Source organism: Pan troglodytes, chromosome 6 (genome assembly GCF_028858775.2).
Source record: "Pan troglodytes isolate AG18354 chromosome 6, NHGRI_mPanTro3-v2.0_pri, whole genome shotgun sequence".
In the NCBI taxonomy this organism is placed as follows: domain Eukaryota; kingdom Metazoa; phylum Chordata; class Mammalia; order Primates; family Hominidae; genus Pan; species Pan troglodytes.
Genome location: NC_072404.2, coordinates 143,607,376 through 143,628,872, shown reverse-complemented (window position 1 = coordinate 143,628,872; position 21,497 = coordinate 143,607,376). Strand labels below are relative to the sequence as shown.

Sequence of the window (21,497 nt, the reverse complement as noted above, 5' to 3'; positions counted from 1 at the left end):
CATTTGTGATGGTGAAAAACTGGAAACAAATGTCTATCAGTAGGTGAGTGGATGGATTGTGGTATCTTTGTACAGTTTCATGTTATTCAGCAGTAAAAATGAATGTATCATTCATCAACATGGACCGATCTTGGAAACACAATGTTAGCTGAAAAAAAAGTAGGTTCCAGAATGGTGGGTTTAGTGTGACATCACTTACATAAATTAAGAAGCACTCAAAGCAATGCTAGGTGTAATTTACGAGTAATACATCTATGGTAAAGTATGAGCACCAGTGTGAGAATACCTACCAACTTCAGGACAGTTGGAGGAAGGAAAAGGGGCACAAAGACTTCAACTGTGTCTGTAAGGTTTTTCCTTTCTTTCTCTCTCTCTCTCTTCCTTCCTTCCTTCTTTCTTTTTTCTTTCTTTCTTTTTCTTTCTTCTTCCTTCTTTCTTTCTTTCTTTTTCTTTCTTCTCTCTTTCTCTATTTCTTCTTTCCTCTTTTCCTTTTTTTTTTTTTTGACAGGGTCTCACTTTGTTGCCTAGGCTGGAGTGTAGCAGCGTGATCATGGCTCACTGCAGCCTCAACTTCCCAGTCTCAAGCAGTCCTTCTACTTCAGCCTCCTGAGTAGCTGAAACAGGCACAAACAACCATACCCCATTAATTTTTTGTTTTTTGTAGAGATGGGGTCTTGCTATGTTGCCCAGGCTGGTCTTAAACTCCTAGGCTCAAGCAATCCTCCCACCTCGGCCTCCCAAGGTGCTGGGATTACAGGCATGAGCCACTGTGTCTGGGCTGTCTTATTTCTTTTAAAAAATGATCTGACATAAATGTGGCAAAATGGTAGCACTTGCTATTTCTGGTGGTAGGTACAAGGCTTTTGTTATATTACTCCTTGTCTTTTTCTATATGTTTGAAATATTTCACAACGGAAAAAAGGAAAGAAAATTCCAGTGGCATTTTGCACACATTTACATGAGTAGTAATGAGCATTTACTAGGATTTTCCATTTTCATCCCTTCCCTGAAAAACACTTCGTAGGATTTCTCTTCCTTCTATCTTCAGTGAAATGCTCATGGCTAGGCATGGTGGCTCACACGTGTAATCCAAGCACTTTGAGAGGCTGAGGTGGGAGAATCCTTTTAGCCCAGGAATTCAAAACCAGCCTGGTCAAGATAGTGAGACTTTGTCTTTACCAAAAATACAAAACTTAGCCAGGCATGGTGGTGTGCACCTGTAGCCCCAGCTACTGGGAAGGCTGAGGCAGGAGGATTGCTTGAGCCCAGGAGTTTGAGGCTGCTGTGAGCCATGATCGTGCCACTGCACTCCAGCCTGGGTGACTGAGTGAGACCCTGCCTCAAACAAACAAAACAAATGCTCATAAATGTGTTTTTCTTCGTTACAGAAATATGCACCCAAAGGAGCATTTTCCCAGCCAATTATCCTGTGCCCTTCCGATCTCATGACTTAGAGTAGTTGACGCCATCTCCCTCATCCGGTTACGTGGAAAAATGACCTATTTGACGTTGGCTGCATCCCACCTACTCACCAGATTCTCTTTCCTCCTTCCATTCCCCGGGGCTGCAGGTCTCATCTCCGTCCAGGGGTATTTCCTGCCAAGTGCCTGGTTGCCTCTTTGCCTGGAGGAAGGCCCCAGGGCCTAGTTTACTTTCTCTCTTCTTTCTTTACCTTTTCCAAAGTTTCCTTGTGAAATCCTACTCCTTGGGCACCCCCACATTCCTTTCTTTCTTATGATACCACTAGAGCTGGCCCATGGGAACAGTGATTCTCAAACTTGAATGTGCATCAGAATCACCTGGAAAGCTTATTGAAACACAGATTGCGGGGTTCCACCTTCAGGGCTCTGGTTCAGTAGGTCTGGGTAGGGTCCAGTGGTGTGCTGGAAACTGTTTAACAATGGGCTTTCAGAAAGAAAAATGAGCACTGATTTGTAATGTTCCACAGTGTAAACACTCTCACCGTGGTTGATTTCAAGCCCCCAGTGTGATGGTCACTAAATGTGGAGTTAGGAAAGAGACACGTGCAATTGGTTCTCCTGAGATGTTACAAACTGTCTCCAGCCACCCTTGGCACTGGGATCTAAGAATTTGCATTTCTGTTCTTTTTTTTTTTTGAGATGGAGTCTTGCTCTGTCGTCCTGGCTGGAGTGCAGTGGTGCAACCTCAGCTCACTGCAACCTCTGCTTCCTGGGTTGAAGCGATTCTCCTGCCTCAGCCTCCTGAGTAGCTGGGACTCCAGGTATGCGCCATCATGCCCAGCTAATTTTTGTACTTTTCGTAGAGACAGGATTTCACCATGTTGGCCAGGCTGGTTTCAAACTCCTGACCTCAAGTGATCTGCCCCCTCGGCCTCCCGAAGTGCTGGGATTACTGGTGTGAGCTATCACACCTGACAGAATTTGCATTTCTAATAAGATCCCTGGTAGTGCTGAGCTGCTGGTCTTGAAGTGGTTCATACTTCGAGAATCACTGCCTTGGAGGGCTGAGCATAGGAGTATGGAGTTTGGGAAGAGATTCCTGGATTGTGTGAATGACTCTGAGACTTTGACCTGAAAAATCTCATCTCCCCAGCAGCCTAGAAAGAGATTTCCTGTCTCACAGCAAAAGAAGCTTATGTCATGGGGACCAGCACAGGCTACACGGTAGATAAAGCAAACCAGGGCTCTATTTTGGGCTGGTGCCCTGGCCTGGAAGTTCTGTGCCCTACCTTGAATGCCCCCCTGGCCACAGACCACTAACCACGCAGCTGCTGCCTCAGGCGAAAGTCCACTCCCGCCTTCCCTGGCTCCAGGGCCTGCAACTAAGGAGCGCAGCTGGACAGGATGGGTGCACGCGAGTCCCAGGAGGCTTTCCCTCTCAAGAGAACGAACCATATCTCCGAGAGTGCTCCTGGCAGAACAGAGCATAGATGCTGGGGAAGAAAGGGAAGGATACAGGAAAGGAAGAATGAGAGAGAAGGAAAGGGTTAGGGGCGGGGGTAGGCGGGGAGAGAAGACGGTCCTCAACACAGATGCTGATGTGGGGTTGGCAACTTCCAGGGGACTTAGGATGCATCCAGATTAGGCAAAAAATGAAAGCACCAAACCACACCTGTCCATCCCCTGACTAGCGCCATGCCAGCTTCATTCCTTGGGCTCTTTGATTTTCACTTCCTTGGTCACCTCCCCCAGGTCCAGCCCGATGAGGCCACTTCTGGGAAGAACAAAGGAGGCTCTGTAGGCTCTGCTGGGATGAGAAAGATCATCCCAGGAGGCAGGCAGGATTAACATGCGGCAGTGTTGCCACACACACTCGTGATATTATCCTGTTGGTGTATAGGATTATATGTCATTAGGATTACAGGGTGTAATAACTCCAGGTACATTTTGACATTTCTATTCAAATTGTACTTTGGGGAAACCTATAGGTTTTCCTTGCTGATGATTTATCTGGTTCCTTCCCCTGAGAGCCTGGCATTCCCATCCTGCCTGCTTGCCTGCCTGCCACCCCCAAAACTCCTTCCTGTGCCCTCAGCGGCTCCCACTCTCAAGGACAGCTGTTGGGGCCCCAGTCCTTGCTTTCCTGCCGAGTGTGGGGTGGGCCTGGTGGGAGAGGAGATTGTATCTGATCCAGCACATTCCTCTCATTTTACAAATGCAGAAACCCAGGCCCAGAGCATGATGGAGACTAGTTCAGGCCACTCTCTCCTGGTGGCCCAGCTTGGATCAGATCCTGGTCTCAGCCTCCTGGGAGAGGGGACACCTTGCAGAGGTGCCCCTGCTGGCACCTCGGGCAATCAGAAAGGGTGACATCAGCCACCCGGAGAGACTTCTCATTTTGCCTTCCACACTCCCCCACCTTCCTTTTCATTCCTGCCTTTCCTTTGTCAATTCTGTGCCACCTCTCCATCTCCTCCCTCCCTCCCCGAAAGGCCATGATGGCCCGCAGGTCAGGACAGCCCTTCCCGGCCTGAGCCTCTCCAGCTCTGGGAGTTCCAACACCACTGCCGCTTCTTCGAGAGCACTGAGGGGACCTGGCTCCCCCTGGCTTCCCCAAGCCTCTCAGCCCACAAGGCCCTGGTCCTTCCCACCCGTAAGACTCTCCCGAGACCACACAGCTAGTGCAGGTGGGACCTGAGATTAGCATCCAGCTCTGATTATTCTGAAGTCCAGTTTCTCCCTCTGCTCACTCCAGGTCTGGCAGCTGCTCCTCGCTGTGGCACACTCAGCCTTTGGCACACAGCCGCAGGCGCTCGGCAGGTGAGGAACCTGCTTGGGAGCAATAAAGCAGGGGGCAAAACTCCATGGCTGATTTCAAACAACCGGCTGCTAAATGCCAGACACATCCACACAACTGTGGAAAGACAGTCACTCATGAGCAGCCAAGCAGATGCCCCCCAGAGCTGATACCCCTGGACACAGAATCGGGGGCCTTGCTTTTTATGGTGGGGACCATCCATTGTCCTGACATTATTTCACTGACTAGAACCCACCGCCCTGTCAGAGGGGCATGATTTTCCCTGTTTTACAGATGAGGACACCGCGGCACAGAGAGGGCTAAGGACTTTCCTGAGGCCACATAGCTGGCGCAGGGACAACCTGAGATTTGAATCCAGATCGGATTGATTCTGAAGTCTGGGTTCTTTCCTTTAACATTGGAACAGGCGCCTTTTTGGAATAGTGCCTCTCCCGAGTCCCTCTCCCTCTGGAGGGAACAGGTTCTCCAGGGTGGCAGGGATTTGAGTTGCAATTTGCGAGGCTCATGCAAAGGGTTAAGTCATCAAATGCCTGAGATGTGGACCCAGAAGCCACTTTGAAAGGTGCCCTAGAGCAGCCTGGCTGTAGACACGCTCACCAAGGGGCTCTAGCAACCCTCCCCCTCCCACCTCCCCTCCTTCTCTCCTTCTCTTCTCCCCTTCCCCTCTCAGGCTCTGCACCCCTCAAGACTGCTCCTCACGAAAACTCTGATTCTGTTAGGAAAGATCTTGCAGTCCTAGAACAGAGTCTGGCACATAGACTCAAAATTCCTTGAGTGACTCCGCAGAATGAAGCTCTTTGGAAGCTGTGAGGTGCACTACCCCACTATGACCACACGATGCCACCCTTGAGCTACACACGCATTCCCACCCGCATGTTGGCAGCAGGTGGCAGAGCAAGAACTGCTTTGCAGCTGGGTGGGATGGGGAGGGTCGGGATAGCATCAGCGGCAGGAGCTCCCGTGGTCACAGGTGTTATTCAGCCGTGCCGTTTTGCTCGTCGCCATCGTCCCTTCTCCCACTGCTGTCTGGCTGTCACCTAGTGGGGGCTCGGTTGGCCTCACAAATCTGCAGTAATTGTTCCTGGACCCGTAAACCCGGCCTTTCTTCCTGAACCTCCACAGCAAACCCCCAGCCCCACTCAGGATCCTTTAGCACCTCTGAACTCAGTTGCAGGTGACACGCCAGCTCACATATTGCCTTAAAATGGCCGCCAGCAGCTTCTGCTTAGGGAAGGAATCTTCCAAGGGCCTTGTTTCTTGAGGGTTGTGGCTCTGCAGCAGTAAAGGCCTTGGGGAGGCCTGATGCCACGCCCCCCACCTTGGGCTGTCTCGGCACAAGTGGCCACCCCAGGGCCGAGTGGGAGGATTCCAGATAAGGAGGGTCCCTGGCCCCTGGCCATTTCCTGGCTGGAGAGCACTACGGCACTCAGCACTCGGGAGCCTGGTCATCCATCTCATTGTCAGTGGTGGACAGCAAGATGGATGTCCGTGTGGTCATTCCTGACCTACCGTGGCCTCACCGCGGCTGCAGTGTCGATCTCCCAACTATCCGGCATGAGGAGGAGGGACTGGGAATCTACAACCACCTGTAATTGGCATAACCTGTTTTCTGCCCCATTTATTTATTTATTTAGACAGAGTCTTGCTCTCTCACCCAGGTTGGAGTGCAGTGGCGCAATCTCGGCTCATTGCAACCTCTGTCTCCTTGGTTCAAGCGATTCTCTGCCTCAGCCTCCCAAGTAGCTGCAATTACAGACTTGCGCCACCATGCCCAGCTAATTTTTGTATTTTTAGTAAGAGTCGGGGTTTCACCATGTTGGCCAGGCTGGTCTTGAACTCCTGACCTCAAGTGATCTGTCCACCTCGGCTTCCCAAAGTGCTGGGATTACAGATGTGCCCGGCCCCTGGCCTCTTTAGAGGTGAGGACCCCACTTAGCTGTATTTCACTTCTGTCCATATCATATAGGTCCTCCTCTGTCCTTTATCCCAACATGGTTCTCACCTTTGGGGAAGTTTCCTTAGGCCCCCAACCCAACTCTTGTATATGACCCCTGCTCTCAGCTCTGTCCCCTGTCAGTCCCCTGCCCCCTGGGGGCTGACACCTGTGGGGCCTCCCCCAGGGATGGTAAGTCACACCTTCCTCTTTCCCAGGGTGTGCAATTCCACCTCCTCTCTCTAGAGGTCTCTGGATCCTCAGCAAGCAATATTATCTACTCCAACAAGCAATCAAGGACTTCATTTGAAGGATTTGGGGGTAGTTCACAGAATGAAGGGCGCGGTTAAGATCCAGGCCAGGGCAGGGCAGACATTAGGCAAGTCAGTGATACAGTCAGCGGAAGCTTGTCATCTTCTCGCCATACACTGCTGGGATCAATCAGCATCAATTATTTTGTTCCCAATCTCAGTATCCTTTACAGATTTCAATTATTGTGTCCACCCAGTGGGCAGAAGAGGGCAGGACCTCTTGAGTGACAACCCACCCAGAAGTGTCCATGGTGTGGAAGGGGGTCATCCCCAAAAGGATTTCAGAAGGAGATCATCTGTATACAGAGGACAGAATGCTGGGAGAGCTGTGTGACCTTCATCCACCAAAGCGGTTTTCCCTGGCCTGTAATTGAGCCACTCCTTTATTTTTCTTATCTGTGGAATCTCTCACTTGACATTGCCAACTGGTAAATGATGAAAAGAGTGGCATAAGTGAGGCCCAGAGAGGCTCAGTGCTGGACTTAAAGTCACTCAGCAACTCTAAGGGAGAGCCAGGAGACCCCAGTTCCATTCACTGTTCTTGGGTTTGCTGTGACTCACCTGGAGCCCTTGGGGCAGCCTCCCCTGTGGACAAGGCCTCCCGCAGATACTTTTTGGGGTAAGGGCTTCCTGACTACTGTTGAGAGGAACAGCAAGCCCAGACCGCAAAAAGATCCAAAGGAGACAGCAGCCACCCCGTGGCAGGGGGGCTGGAGGGGAGGCCGTGGCCCCTCCAGGGCTTAGCTGGTACCAAGAAGACTGGGTCGGGGAGGCAGAGCCAGGACCCAGGGGGAGGAGGGGAGTGGGGAGGTGGTGGGGGGAGAGGAAGAAAAGAGTCCTGGGGAGAAGAGAAAGCTGAGAGCCCCAGAGGCAGGAGGCAGGCAACAGGAATCCCAGCTGTAATCCCCCTCCACCTCCCAAAGTCACAACCTCCTTCTTATGAGACAGAAGTGGCCAAGCTGTAGCTCACTCCTGGGAAGGGGCAGTTTGAACCTGCGGCTCCCCTTCATTTTCCCCTTTCATCTCCTGCATGCTGCGCCTCCTCAGAGCCCTCTGCTGTGCCTGGGCTTCATTCGGATGGTCTGGCCCAGGGTCTCTCTGCAGCCGTGGTGCTTCCTTGGTTCCACAGTGTCAGTACACCCAGTTCCCACAGGGGACTCTCCCAGAGTCCCAAAATGCTAAGTGCCCCAAGAAGAAGATGCCATCCCTGGTTGAGACCTTGGGGACAGACATCTTTGAACTTGCAAGTGTGGGCTCTGATGTGCTTTCAGCAGATGCTGCTGTCATGGAGAAGGCAGGGGTCCCAGGGCTAGGCCAACTTAGCCTGATTAAATTGCTCCTGGCTGTCTCAAATGAGCTGTTTCTCCAAGGTGGCAGCTAAGCCCCGCATCTCACAGTGGCCTCCTGTTTCCATAACATGAGGTCAGCAATGCTACACAGAGGTCCCCGAGCCAACCTGGCCTGGGTCTTACCTGCCTTAGAGGCTGCAGCCCTGGAAGAGGCAAGGAGATCCCAGAAGTGTCACCATTGCAGGTTTGCAGAATGGATGGTGTCCGCCTCCAGTTCCCTGCAGAGCTCAGCATGCAATGGTTTATCTCTTGCTTTTCCTGAAGGTGTGGAGGAGCCATCGGGACCTGCTAGAGAGGGGACCTCGTGCCTTGCCCAGACTCCCAACATGACACAACACGGGCTTGTCAGCAGGGGCCAGCTGGAGGCACTGGAGAGAATGGCCCTGCTGTGCAATCTGGTCCAGGGAAGAGGCCCAGAATGTGAGTGTGTAGCCATGGATGGGAGGGTGTGGCTGTGGAGCAGGCTGCAGTTGAGAACTTGGGGACAGAGAGACTCTGAGGGTGCCTGTGCCGGGACAGGCATCCATCTGCCTCCCCATGGGTTGGCCTGCGTTACTGTCAGGAGTAAGAGGAGAAAACCCTTTCTTGCCCATGGAGCAGGCCTCCCCTTCTTAGCTGCTCATCTTGGAGCCCTAGCCCCTGTACCTGGCAGCAACTCTGGGGCAGCAGCCAGGTACACCTTGAGGGGGCACTGTGGTCTTCCACGGAATGGAGAATTGCCCACAGCCAGCTTTCCGCGCTGGCTGCTCCTGGGATCGCTGGGTCCCACCCCCACCGGCATGGTTCCCATGAAATCTCTTGGAACTCCAGTCCCTAACCCCCTCCTGCCCCACCTTCTTTGCTGCAGCCTGGGGCAGAACCAACACAGGGACAATATTGATTCGTGGTGGCGGGGCGCGGACACCCTCCTGGTGGGCTTGAGCTGAGCCACACAGGCCAAAGAGCCTGGGCCACTAGGCAGGGCTAGTGAGGGCAGCGGGGAGCATGGCAGGTCCCTCCGGCACCTACACAGGGGCCTGCCCCCACCGAGGGTGCTCTCTTCTTGGCATCCCCGGGGGCCTCCTCTTCCAAGGCTTCTCCTCCGTGGATTCTGCATGTCCGGCACTTCCGTGTATCCAGTGCTCACTTGAAGCACAGTGCTGTGGGCTTTCCCTGTGGGATCTCACCTGTTCCTACATCAGGAAATGAAAGTCCTATTTCCAGCTTTAGGGCAAAAACCTCAGAGTCCTCTCTGGCTCCTTCCTGTCACTTTACCTCTCCATCAGCAAACATTGTTATGTCTTTGAAAAGACTCTGACCTGCTTCTCACCCCCTCCACCAGCCACCATCTCTTACCTCGAAACAGCTCTCCCCTTTCGAGGCTTGCTCCTCACAGTCTAGTCTCCACAAAGCAGAGTGATCCCTTGAAAACAATGTCTTCATGCCTGTAATCCCAGTGACTCAGGAGGCTGAGGCAGTTGGATCGCTTGAGGCAAGGAATTTGAGACCAGCCTGGACAACATAGCAGACCCTGTCCCTGCAAAAAATTAAAATTAAAAAGTTAGCTGGGTGTGGTGGCACGCACCTGTAGTCCTATCTGTTCAGGAGGCTGAAGTGGGGGGAACGGTTTGAGGCCGGGAGTTCAAGTCTGCTGTGAGCCACGGTCACACCACTGCACTACAGCTTGGGTGACAGAGTGAGATCCCATCTCTAAAAAAGTATATATAAATATAAATAAATAAAAACAATGTCAGACCAGTCTCTCCTCTGCTTAAACCCTCCACCCCCCTCCCCTGCCAATATCTTCCCATCTGACTCAGAATAAAATCCACAGTCCCTACCATCGATGATAAAGCCAGGCACAATCTTGTGTGCACCCCACCCAGACCCCACTCTCTGCTGCCTCTTGGACCATGTTCCCCTTCCACCCATCATGTTCACTCCTTTCCAGACACACTGGCCTCCCTGCTGGGCCTCACGTGGCCAACCATGCCTCTGCCTCAGGGCCTTTGCGCATGCTGTCACCACTGCTTGAATGCTCTTCTCCTATAGATCCCCATGGCTCAACCCCATGGCTCACCCCCACTCCTCACTAGGTTTCTTCTCAAAGTGATACCTTCTCAGAGAAGCTGTGATGGTGAATTCTAGGTGTCAACTTGACTGGGCCACAGGCTGCCCAGGTATTTGGTCAAACATTATTCTGGGTGTGTCTCTGAGGGTGTTTCTGGATGGGATTAACATCTGAATCAGTAGACTGCATAACACAGATGGCCCTCTGTATTAGTCTGTTTTCACACTGCTATAAAGATACTACCTGAGACTGGGTAACTTATAAACAAAGGAGGCTTAATTGACTGACAGTTCTGCATGGCTAGGGAGGTCTCAGGAAAATTACAATCATGGCGGAAGGGGAAGCAGGCATGCCTTACATGGCAGCAGGTAACAGAGAAAGAGAGAGCAAGAGCAGGGAAAACTGCCTTATAAAACCATCAGATCTCTGAGAACTCCCTCACTATCAGAGAACAGCATGGGGGAAACCACCCCCATGTTCCAATCACCTCCCACCAGGTCTCTCCCTGGACATGTGGGGATTACAGTTCGAGATAAGATTTGGGTGGGGACACGGAGCCAAACCATATCACCCTCCCTAATGTGGGGGGACCTCACCCAATCAGTTGAAGGCCTGAACAGAGCAGAAAGGCTGAGTAAGAGAGAACTCTCTCTGCCTGGCTGTCTTCGAGCTGGGACATTATTTTTTTCCAGCCTTCAGACTTGAACTGAACATCAACCCTTCCTGGGTCTTGAGCCTAGCAGCTCTTGGGACTTGTCAGCCTCCATATTTGTGTGAGCCAATTCCTTACAATAAATGTCTTTATACATATGTGTGCACACATGTGTGTCCTCATTCTCTATGCCCTCACCTACTTGGTTAGACTTCACATTTCACAACCAGACACTCTATTTTATAATTTGTTGCCATGAGGCAGGACCCCATCTGTCTTCATCGTTGCTACATTTTCTGTGCCTCGAAGTGTGCCTGGCACATAGTAGGTGCTTAATAAGTATTTACTGAATAAACTCACAGATGAAATGAACCCAAGGTTGAGACTGTGCTTGGCAAACACAGAGAACACTCAGATGTGTGGAGCAACTAAACATCGGCCTCATTCTCTCCACCCCCCACTTCTCGGACCATCCACACAGGCTGGCTCAGACGTCAGAGGCTCACATTTCCAGTTGCTTCATTAACAGAAACCAGCCCTTGTGTGGGTCCTCCTGCTGCAGAAGCCTATGCTTGTTGAAAACAATTCACAGCCTTTCCTCCCAAACCAGCAACCCTCCAGAGCTTTTCCGGCCAACACTCGACCCCGTCTAGGCATTCGTGGTAGGAGGGTTTCTCCCTATAAGTGACAAGGGGGCCATAGGAAACCCCCAACTCTCACCCCTCCAAACTGCTCCCTCCCACTTCCACTTAATAGGGAGGAAGCTTTCCTTGCAAAGGTAACAGGAAACAGAGCAGAAAGCATCTTCCTATGGAGGTGAAAATGGCTGAGATGGAGCCTTTCCTCAGAACTCACTGCATTTCACTGAAGTGGGAGTGGGGAGGGGGAAACAGGCTTTTGAGCCTGTTAGGAGCCTGTTAGGAGGAAAGGGAGGAGGAGGGGCAAGGGAGGGTAGGGGAGTTTGGGAGGGCAAAAAGGGGACCCAAGCAGGGCCCCACTAGCCCCAACAGAGCCTTCGTGCAAATGAGAGAAAGGGGCCCCCTCTCCCAGACCTGCCAGTGTGGCCGGGCTCGTAGCCAGAGCTGGTTTCAGTCCCAGCTTGTCCCCTTGGCAATCACCTCTGTTCAAGGACAGTGGACACAGCCACATACCTCACAGGCTCGCTCCTGTCTGCCAACTGTGATTCCTCCCCCTGCCCCTGTTTCAGATCAGTCCTCAGGTTTTGCCTCCACAAGCCTCTCGGACCCCCTGCCACCCGCCCCACCAGCCCAACCTCCTGATTGTGGCCCGTCGCCCCTCCGGGAATAAGCTGTGTACTTGGCTGAGATTCCCACCTTCCCCGTGTCCCTCCTGGGACTTGGCAAGCATAAAACATGAGCTGGCGCATGGACAGAGGTCTTCAGCTTCCCTCTCCCGCTTTCTTCCCACGCAGGCTTTTGGACCAGGTTCTGAAAAGGACTTTCCTCAGGCCACTCCCCTGAAGAGGATAAGGGGTGAGGGACCCCAACCAGCATCTGAGATCGCACAGGGCACAGGGTGGTGAGGTTGGATCTCCTTCTGGCTCAAATGTGTGCCCCACCCTGTCCCACCAGCTCTTCTGCCTGGCACCCTCTGCACAGACAGGACCACCAGATCCTGCACTGTCCCTCCTCCCAAGCCCAGCCATGGTCCCAGCTTACCTCCCACCCCTCCTCCAGAAATTCCTTCCTCCTCTGTCAGAAAGTCTTCGCCATCCACCCTCCTCCTCCCTTTCCCCATCCAAACCCTTGCCTGCTGAGTGGAGATAGATCAATCTCTCCTCTTTCCTGGAACTTCCCTTGGTACCTTAATCCCTTTCCCTGAATCCCTGCAGCTGGTGCCTCTGGGCCCTACATCTGCTCCTCAGTTGTTGGCTTGGCAGACGTCAATGAGTGCCTGCGCACGCCTTGCTCTGTGCTGGGAGCTGGGGATGTAGAGACAAGCCCACCACAGACCCTGTCCTCTAGGGGCCCCCAGATTAGAAGGGAAGTGTGGACATTTCTCCCTGGGTGCCCGGAGCCCTTCCAACTAAACATCCTGAAGCAAGCGCATCAGCCTCTCCTGGAGCCTGATCTTTCTCCTGGGCCGCTTCTTCCCATGGCACCAGCACAAATAATGATGGGGCAAAATCAGCATCCATGGGGACTGGAGGAGGGTCCCAGTACTGCAAGGCCTGGGGAAGAAGATTCTCCAGGCTGAAAGGGGTGAAGGGGAGGAGGAAAGGAGGCTTCACCAAAGAGGTAATATTTGAGCTGAGCTGGGAAGGATGGGAGGGGTTTTAATTTCTGAGACGAGGAGGAGGAGAGAGAATGGCAGAAGCCAAGGCTCAAGGCCGAGACATACACAGAGGGGCTGATTTGTAGGCACAGGAAGGGGAGAAGTGAGAGAAAAGGTGGGAAAGGATGTTCAGGCAAACCTTGGTGGTCCGTGCCAGGCGAAGAGCCTGCTTTTCCTCTACAGGCAATGGGCAGTCTCTGAAGGTTTTGGGAAAAACCTGCGAAATTGACTGGAGGAGGTAGAGGCTGCTGCAGGTCGGGGAGAAAACAGAGGCTTCGCAATGCTGCTGAGAGGTAATGGATGGAGGCTGACCCCGAAGGACGGACGTAGGATAGGAGGCAGCAAATTTATGAGAATATAAGAGACAGGAAGGGGTAAGGCACAGGTCGTCTGGGAGGCAGGGAGAGGGGTCCCGGCGACGAGGACGAAGGGCAGCCACAGGAGTAGAGCGAGGTGGCTGGATCATATGCAGCATGCGGTCCAACGTAATAAACAGATGTCGGAGACCCACCACGTACGGGGTCGTTTTCTGCTCTCAAAGTGTAGGACTTGATAATGACGACGATCTGTGAAGGGCAGAATAGGGACAGTGGGAGGCAGACAGAGAAGCTGGCGGAGGAAGGAGGCGTACAAGCTTGGCGGCCTCGCTGAGTCCTGCACACCTCCGCTGTGGTCCAGGCTGAGCGCCTCCTCGCACTGTCCCTGCAGCCTGGCCAAGTGGCTGGGGTCCGCGGGCAGCCTGCGGGAACCGACCCGGCAGGAGCCCCGCCCACCTGGGAAGGAGGCGCCTCAGCGCCAGGGAGCCACGGAGCCACGCCCACCCCGGTGGGCCCGGGTGGGGCGTGGCCTCCAGAGACCGCAGGGACGCGACCCCCTGCCCTGAGCCGGGAACTCCAAGCGGAGGTCAGGCGGCCGAGCGCCACCGAGGTGTGGACACCTGGCACAGGTAGAGCCCCTGCGTTCAGTCCCAACTGTGACCGCTGCCCGGGTGACCTTGGGTGGCTCAGTGAGTCTGTCTCAAAGGCCAGCGCTAACGCCTTTTAACTGTAAAACAGGGAGAGTTTCAGACACAAAGGAGGGGGTGTCCCTACCTCAGTGAAGGGAGCCTCCATCCTCCTGGCTGCTCCTGCCACCACGGCCACCTTCACTTCCTCACCCCCCCGTTTCTCAAAAGTCTCAGGGTCCAACTCCTAAACGTCTTCTGAATCTACCCACGTGTCTCCTGCCACCCTACTGCCCTGCCCTGAAGAAGACCACCGTGCCCTCGCCATCTTATTGGCCACAGTGGCATTCTTCCTGGTCACTCCAAACCCACATTTGCCCCACTAATCCATGCGCTTCTCTGCATCCACAGTAACTTTTTAAATTCTTTTTTTTAAAGATGGGGCGGGGGGGTGGAGTCTCCCTATGCTGCCCAGCCTGGACTCCAACTCCTGGGCTCAAGGATCCTCCTGCCTCTGCTTCAGCCTTCCGAGTGGCTCTAATTCTTTAATGCAAATCTGCTTAAGCTCCTCCACTGCCTAAAAAACCTTTAAATCATTTCCTGCCACTCTTAAAATTAAATCACTCCTGATCACCTGCCTACTCCCCAGCTCCTCCTGTGTCAGTCTTTCCCTGTCTCCCAGTGTTTTGTCTCCCAGCTCCTTGCCTCTGGGCCTTTGCCCTTGCCGTCCCCTCTGCCAGGAACAACCTCCCTCCCACTCCGCCTGGATAACTCCCATGCAACCTGCCACAGGGAGCTTAATTATCACTCCCCCTGAGAGACCTTCCCAGCACCCAAATTCAATCCACCCTGTTAGTCGGTTACACAGCACCCTGTACTACTTCCTAGCACTTAATCTCCTTTTGCAAATACATATGTACCACTGTGATAGTTTTGTTTGTTTAATGTCTGTCCCACTGGACTATAAATCCATGAGGACGGAAGTGTCATCTTGTTAGCTGCTATATGCCCAGTACCCATAGTAAGTGTTGATGGAATGAAAGAAGGAAGGGAGGAATTAAACAAGGGAAGAAGGATGGAAAGAAAGGAGGAGGGGAGGAAAGACGGAAAGGAGGAGAGAGAGAGGGACAAAGGGAGGAGGGGAGGAGGAAGGTAAGATGGAAGGACTAGAGGCAGGAAACTGGAGGTCATCTCTGGATCCAGAGTCTGCAAGTATTCTAAGATTCAGGTCAACAGAAGGCAGAAGATTGGTCAGTGTCTATGGAAAACTGACCTTACACAGCTCATCCCTCTCCACCAGGGGACAGAGGCAGAGCAGAAGCACTGGGCCCAAGTTCTAATCTGGGTGCTTTCTGTCCACTGCTGCTGCTGCTGCTTCCTCCTTTTTTTTTTTTTTTTTTTTTTGAGGAGTCTCACTCTGTCGCCCAGGCTGGAGTGCAGTGGCGTGATCTTGGCTCACAGCAACCTCTGCCTCCTGGGTTCAAGTGATTCTCCAGCCTCAGCTTCCCGAGTAGCTGGGATTATAGGTGCCCGCCACCACAACTGGCTAATTTTTGTATTTTTAGTAAAGATGAGGTTTCTCTATGTTGGTCAGGCTCATCTGAAACTCCTGACCTCAAGTGATCTGCCCGCCTTGGCCTCCCAAAGGGTGAGGCCTCATCACAAATGCTGATTTTGGACCTGTGTCTTCTTCTAGGAGCCACATTGCTGCCACTTACAGAGGCTGACTCTTACTGCTCTTGGGCCCTCAAGAGTGGCAGTGGGTTTTGCCAGCAGTAACTGAGATCTCCCTTTAAAGCCTCTGTATTCCTGTTGTAATTGCTATGACCTCAAATGACCTTCTCTTTCCAGAGAGCTCTGGGAAGGGGTCTCTTCAAATGGGCATCCCACCTACTACTGCATACTATAGATGCTGTTACATAGTAGGCATTATAATATTGTGACTTTACCACCTGGTGAGTGACTTTTTACATCTTTCTTCATTTTAGTTTCATATTTCTTGATTTATCACCTGCGTGAGAACAAGCTGTCCCTGGTAATTTTCTCCATTTAGTGTTTATCATCCTTAGTTCATGTTAAAACAGAAATATTTCCTTTTTATCTTTTTTTTTTTTTGGCGGGGGTGCGGGGGACAGAGTCTCACTCTGTCATCCAGGCTGGAGTGCAGTGGCGTGATCTCTGCTCACTGCAGCCTCAACCCCCTGGGCTCAAGTGATCCTCCCATCTCAGCCTCCTGAGTAGCTGGGACTATAGGCACACACCACCACACCCAGCTAATTTTTGCATTTTTGGTAGAGATGGGATTTTGCCATGTTTCCCAGGCTAGTCTCAAACTCCTGGGCTCAACTGATCCACACACCTTGGCCTCCCAAAGTGCTGAGATTACAGGCATGAGCCACTGTGCCCGGCAAAACAGAAATATTTCTTATTCAAGTTTTACTCATTAATTTGTAGGCCACTATTTATACTCTTTTTATCAGCTCAGTAATAATATTTTCTGGATCTATTGTAAGTTCTTATTGTCTTCATAGTTTCATTAGCCATAAAATGAAACTAAATAGAGTAACAGTTGTTTAATTTAACATCTGAATCTTATTCTTGTTCAGGAAATAATTTAGATAAAAATAACTATTGTATACCCTGAATGGTGTATGAATCGACATATGGCTGTTTATAGAATTCCATTCTATTAATAATTTTAGAGTTTCCTGGTTTCTTTCTGATGCTAATAGAAATCCAACCTCCCATGCCCACTCCACCCGTCTGAACTTGCTATATCTGGGAATTTGGACTGTGAGGTAAGGGAGGGGCCTCAAAACCTGAAAGCTGTCATCCTTTACTGGGGGGATCTGACCTCAGGGAGAAAGAACTTTTCTCAAAGGTCAAATATTCACATGTGCAGACAGAACTCTTCCCCATTGCAAGTGAAGACCAGGTCTGGAGGCATCATCCCCTGAACTTGCAGGGGACAAGAGGCAACACAGAATGGCGCAGCTGGTGAACACACTGCACCCTAGGCGTGGCCCAGGGAGCTGTGCTGTTGCATCTGGGAGTGGCCCCAGAAACTGTGCTGTTGGACCATAGGGGTGGCCCAGGGAGCTGTGCTGTTGCATCTGGGAGTGGCCCTGGGAGCTATGCTATTGCACCCTAGGAGTGGCCCAGGGAGCTGTGCTATTGCATCCTAGGAGTGGCCCCAGAAACTATGCTGTTGGACCCTAGGAGTGGCCCAGGGTGCTGCGCTCTTGGACCTGCCTGGAGAAACTCTCAGAGATGTTCTGGGGGCTCATAACTGTGGGCAAGGGGATGGCCAGGTAGCTGGGAGCTGGCTCAAACAGATGCAAGCAGAGGAGCTGGTCTGAAGAGTGTCTGGGGACAGGGAGAGGGGAGCAGAGAATCTGGGCTGGTTTTCCAGCTCTGTCCAGGAGGCAGCCTGCTCTGGAAGAGGCATTCACTCTCCAGGCCCTGCCCACCACACAGTGACCTCATCTGGGCTGGCGAGGAGGCCTCCAGTGACCCACACAGCTTCCTGGGTTGCGGTTCCAGACTCACCCATGGGGCAGCTGCTGGACAAGAATGTAAGAGGCCCTGAAAAGTTACTCCTGACCTCCTTCTACCCACAGTCAGGAAGCAAACCCACCTTCAAGTTGTCTCTACTATTAGCCAGCCAGGGCCCTGGACCCTGGCACATCCCTAGGAGAATAGATGGGAAGTCATGATTCTGTCTCTGCAAAGGTTGTACCCAGACTTGGGGCCCAAAGCACAGGCCTAAATGAAGCCCTGAAGAAGAGCCACCTGCTGCCTCTCCCACCCTCTTCTGCCTCCCCTCTCCTTCTGCCTCACTATTTTCCTTTGGATTTCCCTCTCTAGGTCTCTGTCTTCTTCTTCTGTCCCTGCCTCGGTCTCTCTGCCTATCTCCCCATCAGACCTACCTCCAGTAGCAATCTGACTTTCTTCTTTCTAGGGCAATAAATAAAGCCAAAGGAGGAAAAGCAATGACAAAAGTGAAGGGGAAGGTGTTTTTTGCCCAATCCCCATGCAAGGTCTGTAGGATGGGGAGACCGAGGCACACTGGGGCGGAGACTTGAGGCAAGTGAGGCCAATGGGTGCCAGCCATTTGCTGGGTGCCACAGCATGACTGTGGCATGAGGGAAAGAAAACCTGAACTCACGGTGTGGAAAGTCCATTTGGCATTGGGAGTAATTTTTACCACTTAGCTGGGGCAAAAAGGCAAAAACCTGCAGCTGGGCTTTCACTGCTGGCCATGTTGGAGTCACTAGTACTGGGCTCACCCTCAAGACCTGAACAACAAAACATACAGAACAACAAAACATACAGAACAACTGTTTCCAGTCACTGGGTCACAGGCTGCACAGGACTGGAATTGGTGTTGGTTTTTGTTTTCCACACAGCAGAGCATTTCACCGAAGGACTGTAATTGTTGAGAAAGAGGAATACATGAGGTGAGAACTGCATTTACCTTACATTTCTACCCACAGCACTTTCTAGATGGCAGAGATCAGATTGCGGGGCTGCTGAAATGGCTGGAATTTGAGGGCCAGTATACCTGTTATGGGCTGAACTGTGTCCCCCCAAAATATGTATGTTGAAGCTCTGACCCCAAGTCCTTCAGACTACAGTTGGAGATAAGGCCTGGAAAGAGGTTATTAAGTTAAAAATGAGATTGTCAGGGTGGACCCTAATTTAATCTGACTGGTGTCCTTCTAAGAGGAAATTTGGACATACAGAGAGACAACTTCATTTGGTACTTCTAGCCTCTAGAACTGTGAGAAGGAAACTGTAGCATCTACAGGGGTTCCTGGTGGGTGATTGGCTAAGGGCTAGGTTGCTATACACAGGGAAAGACTTCACAAAGCCCATCAGAGAGTGGCTGCTGTGAGCTGAGAGCTGAACAGGGTTACCACAGTTCATGCAGGGCCCAGAGACAAAGTTCTAGTCCAGCAAAGAGTAGTGAGACCTCAGTGAGCACTTCAAGTATCTAGGAGTAATCTCAGAAAAAAACCACACCTTTAGGAGTAACAACCATATGCTAGAGTAGGTGCTGTACTCTGGGACTGAGGAAAAAACACATAGCAAAGAAAAAAAAAAAACTAGTCTGGCAGGATCAGGATGATCCACCTGTAATTTAATGTGTTCCAGAACAAAACTCAATACCTTTTAAAGAAAGAAAATATAAACTGGATTCCCTACAATGTATCATCCATAATATTGGGCATATAATAAAACATCTTTAGACATGAAAAGAAGCAGGAAAATGTGGTCCATGATAAGCAAAATAGACCCACAGTTGTTTATTGTAACAACTATGGTTACATATTTGGGAGAAACAGGCTCCCAAATAACAGAGATGTTAGAATTAGTAGATAGAGACTCTTAAACAGCTATTATAAATATGGTCAGGGATTTAAAAGAAAAAGATATACATAACGAGTGAGCAAATGTAAGAATTTTAGCAGAAAATTGGAAACTATAAAAAAGATCCAAATGGAAATTCTAGAACTGAACACTATGAGATCTAAAATTAAAAATTCCTGGATAAACTTAATATCAGATTGGAGGCTGCAGAACAAAGGGCCTACAGTTACCTTGAAAACAGATCAACAGAAATGATCCAGTCTGAAGACCATAGGAAAAAATAATTTTTAAAAAATGACCGGAGACCAACTGACCCATGAAACAATGTAAGTTATCTATATGGTTTGGCTGTGTCCCCACCCAAATCTCATCTTGAATTGTAGCTTCCATAATTCCTACATGTTGAAGGAGGGACCCAGTGGGAGATCATTGAATCATGGGGGTGGTTTTCCCCATACTTTTCTCATGGTAGTCAATAAGTCTTAAGAGATCTGATGGTTTTGTAAGGGTTTCCTCTTTTACTTGGCTCTCATTTTCTCTCTTGCCTGCTGCCATGTAAGACATGACTTTCACCTTCCACCATGATTGTGAGGCCTCCCCAGCCACAGGAACTGTGAGTCTATTAAACCTCTTTTTCTTTATAAATTACCCAGTCTTGGGTATGTCTTTATCAGCAGCAGGTGAATAGACTAAAACAGTTATCTAACATATATAATTGGAGAATCAGAAAGAAAGGAGAAAGAGAATGAGCAGAAAAGAATATTTTCAGCAAAAAATGGCTGAAAATTCCCACACATTTGGTGAAAAACATGAATGTACAGATCTAAGAAACTCAGGGAACTCCAGCCAGGGTCAATACAAAGAAAAACACACTAGCCGCATCATAATCAAACTCCTGAAAACTAAAACACAAGAGAAAAATCTTAAAAACATCCAGAGGTGGGGGGAGGGCAAGAAGGACACATTAAGCACTACAAGTGACAGCTGACTTCCCGTAAGAAGCAATGATGATGAGGAGACTATGGAACAACATCCTTCACCTGCTAAAAGAAAATAAAACCCTATCAACACAGAATTCTATATCCAGTGAAAATGTTTTTCAAAAATGAGGGAATACAGTTTCAAAAAGTAAAATAAAATAAAAGCTAAGAGAATTCATTGTCAGCAGATATGCATACAAAAAATGATAAAGGAAGTTATTGAAGTTGAATGGAAATTCAACTACAGTCAGAATGAAAGGGTGGGGCCTTCCTCTCAGTCTCTCCACGTGGCATGCATCACCAGCGAGGCTCATGTTTGCAGCAATGGCTTCCCATTTCTCTCTGAGTCACACTGAAATTCTTATAATAGCTGAGAAGACCATGTTGTGCTGGCTTATGTTTTCCCCAGCCTCTTCTCCTCCATTCTTCCCCTCCATCATTCTGTTGCAGCCACATTGGCCTCCTTGCTGTTCTTCAAACTCACCAGGCATGTTAAAGCCTTTGCTCTGGCTGTTCCCTATGCCTGGAATGCTGTTCCCCCAAATATCCCTGGATCTCTCCCTCCCTTCCTTCCAGTCTTTGTGCACATCTCACCTTCTCAACAAGGTGTGTGCTGATGCCCTTATTTAATATTGCAAACTGCCTTCTCTCTCGCTTTCTCTACTGGCTTCTATGCCTCTATTTTTGTTTTTGCTATGGCACTTTAACCTTCTAGTATACTTTATAATTTGCTTATTTCTTATGTCTGTTGTTTATTGTCTGTGTTGCCGTGCTGGAAAGCAAGCTCCATGAGGATAGAGAGGTTTATTAGCTTATTTATTAATATACCCCAGGATGTAAAAACACTGCACAGTACACAGTAGGTTTCAATAAATATATGCTGAACAATGAGCAAAACGTTGTGTCTTTTGTTTATTGCTCTTTTTGTTATCTTTTTCTCATTGATTTATAGAAGGTCTTTATATATTATTAGCTGCATTTGGCCTTTGCTGGCTTCATACGTGGCTGATATTTTCTTCCAATTTGTGACTTTGACTTTTTTCACTCTACTTATGATTCATTTGATGAACAGAAGTTCTTAATTTTAATGTAGTCTGATCTACCAGTTCTCTCCTCTATTGCTTATGTTTTTGTGTCTTGTTTAGAAACCCTTCCTTGCCTGAGATCATAAAGATAATCTCTGTTATCTTCTAAAAGTTATACAATTTTGCCTTTTAAGTTAGAGTACTGAGTATACATGGAATTGAGTTTTGTGAAGAATGTGATGTATGGGCACAGTTTTATTTTATTTTCTATATTGAAAACCAATTGTCCCCACACTATTTATTGAATAGCCCAATCTATCCCAACAAATCTGTAGTGCTCTTTCTTG

General features: G+C 50.1%; 1 long non-coding RNA gene and 1 other non-coding gene across 6 annotated transcripts in view; both read right to left on the bottom strand.

Moving 5' to 3' along the window:
• LOC134810570 (uncharacterized) overlaps positions 1 to 21,497 on the bottom strand; it is a 57,569-nt gene that overhangs the window by 9,642 nt on the left and 26,430 nt on the right. For 4 of the 5 annotated variants that reach the window (XR_010158989.1, XR_010158990.1, XR_010158986.1 and 1 more), the window contains 3 exons: positions 9,168 to 9,348; positions 7,956 to 8,120; positions 291 to 614 (listed from right to left, as the gene is read on the bottom strand). This is a non-coding gene — a long non-coding RNA (uncharacterized LOC134810570). The remainder of the gene's footprint in view (positions 1 to 290; positions 615 to 7,955; positions 8,121 to 9,167; positions 9,349 to 21,497) is intronic. The other variant, XR_010158988.1, reaches the window with a different exon arrangement.
• On the bottom strand, positions 7,089 to 7,159 carry MIR129-1 (microRNA mir-129-1). The gene has a single exon (NR_035643.1). It is a non-coding gene; the product is annotated as a microRNA mir-129-1 (primary transcript).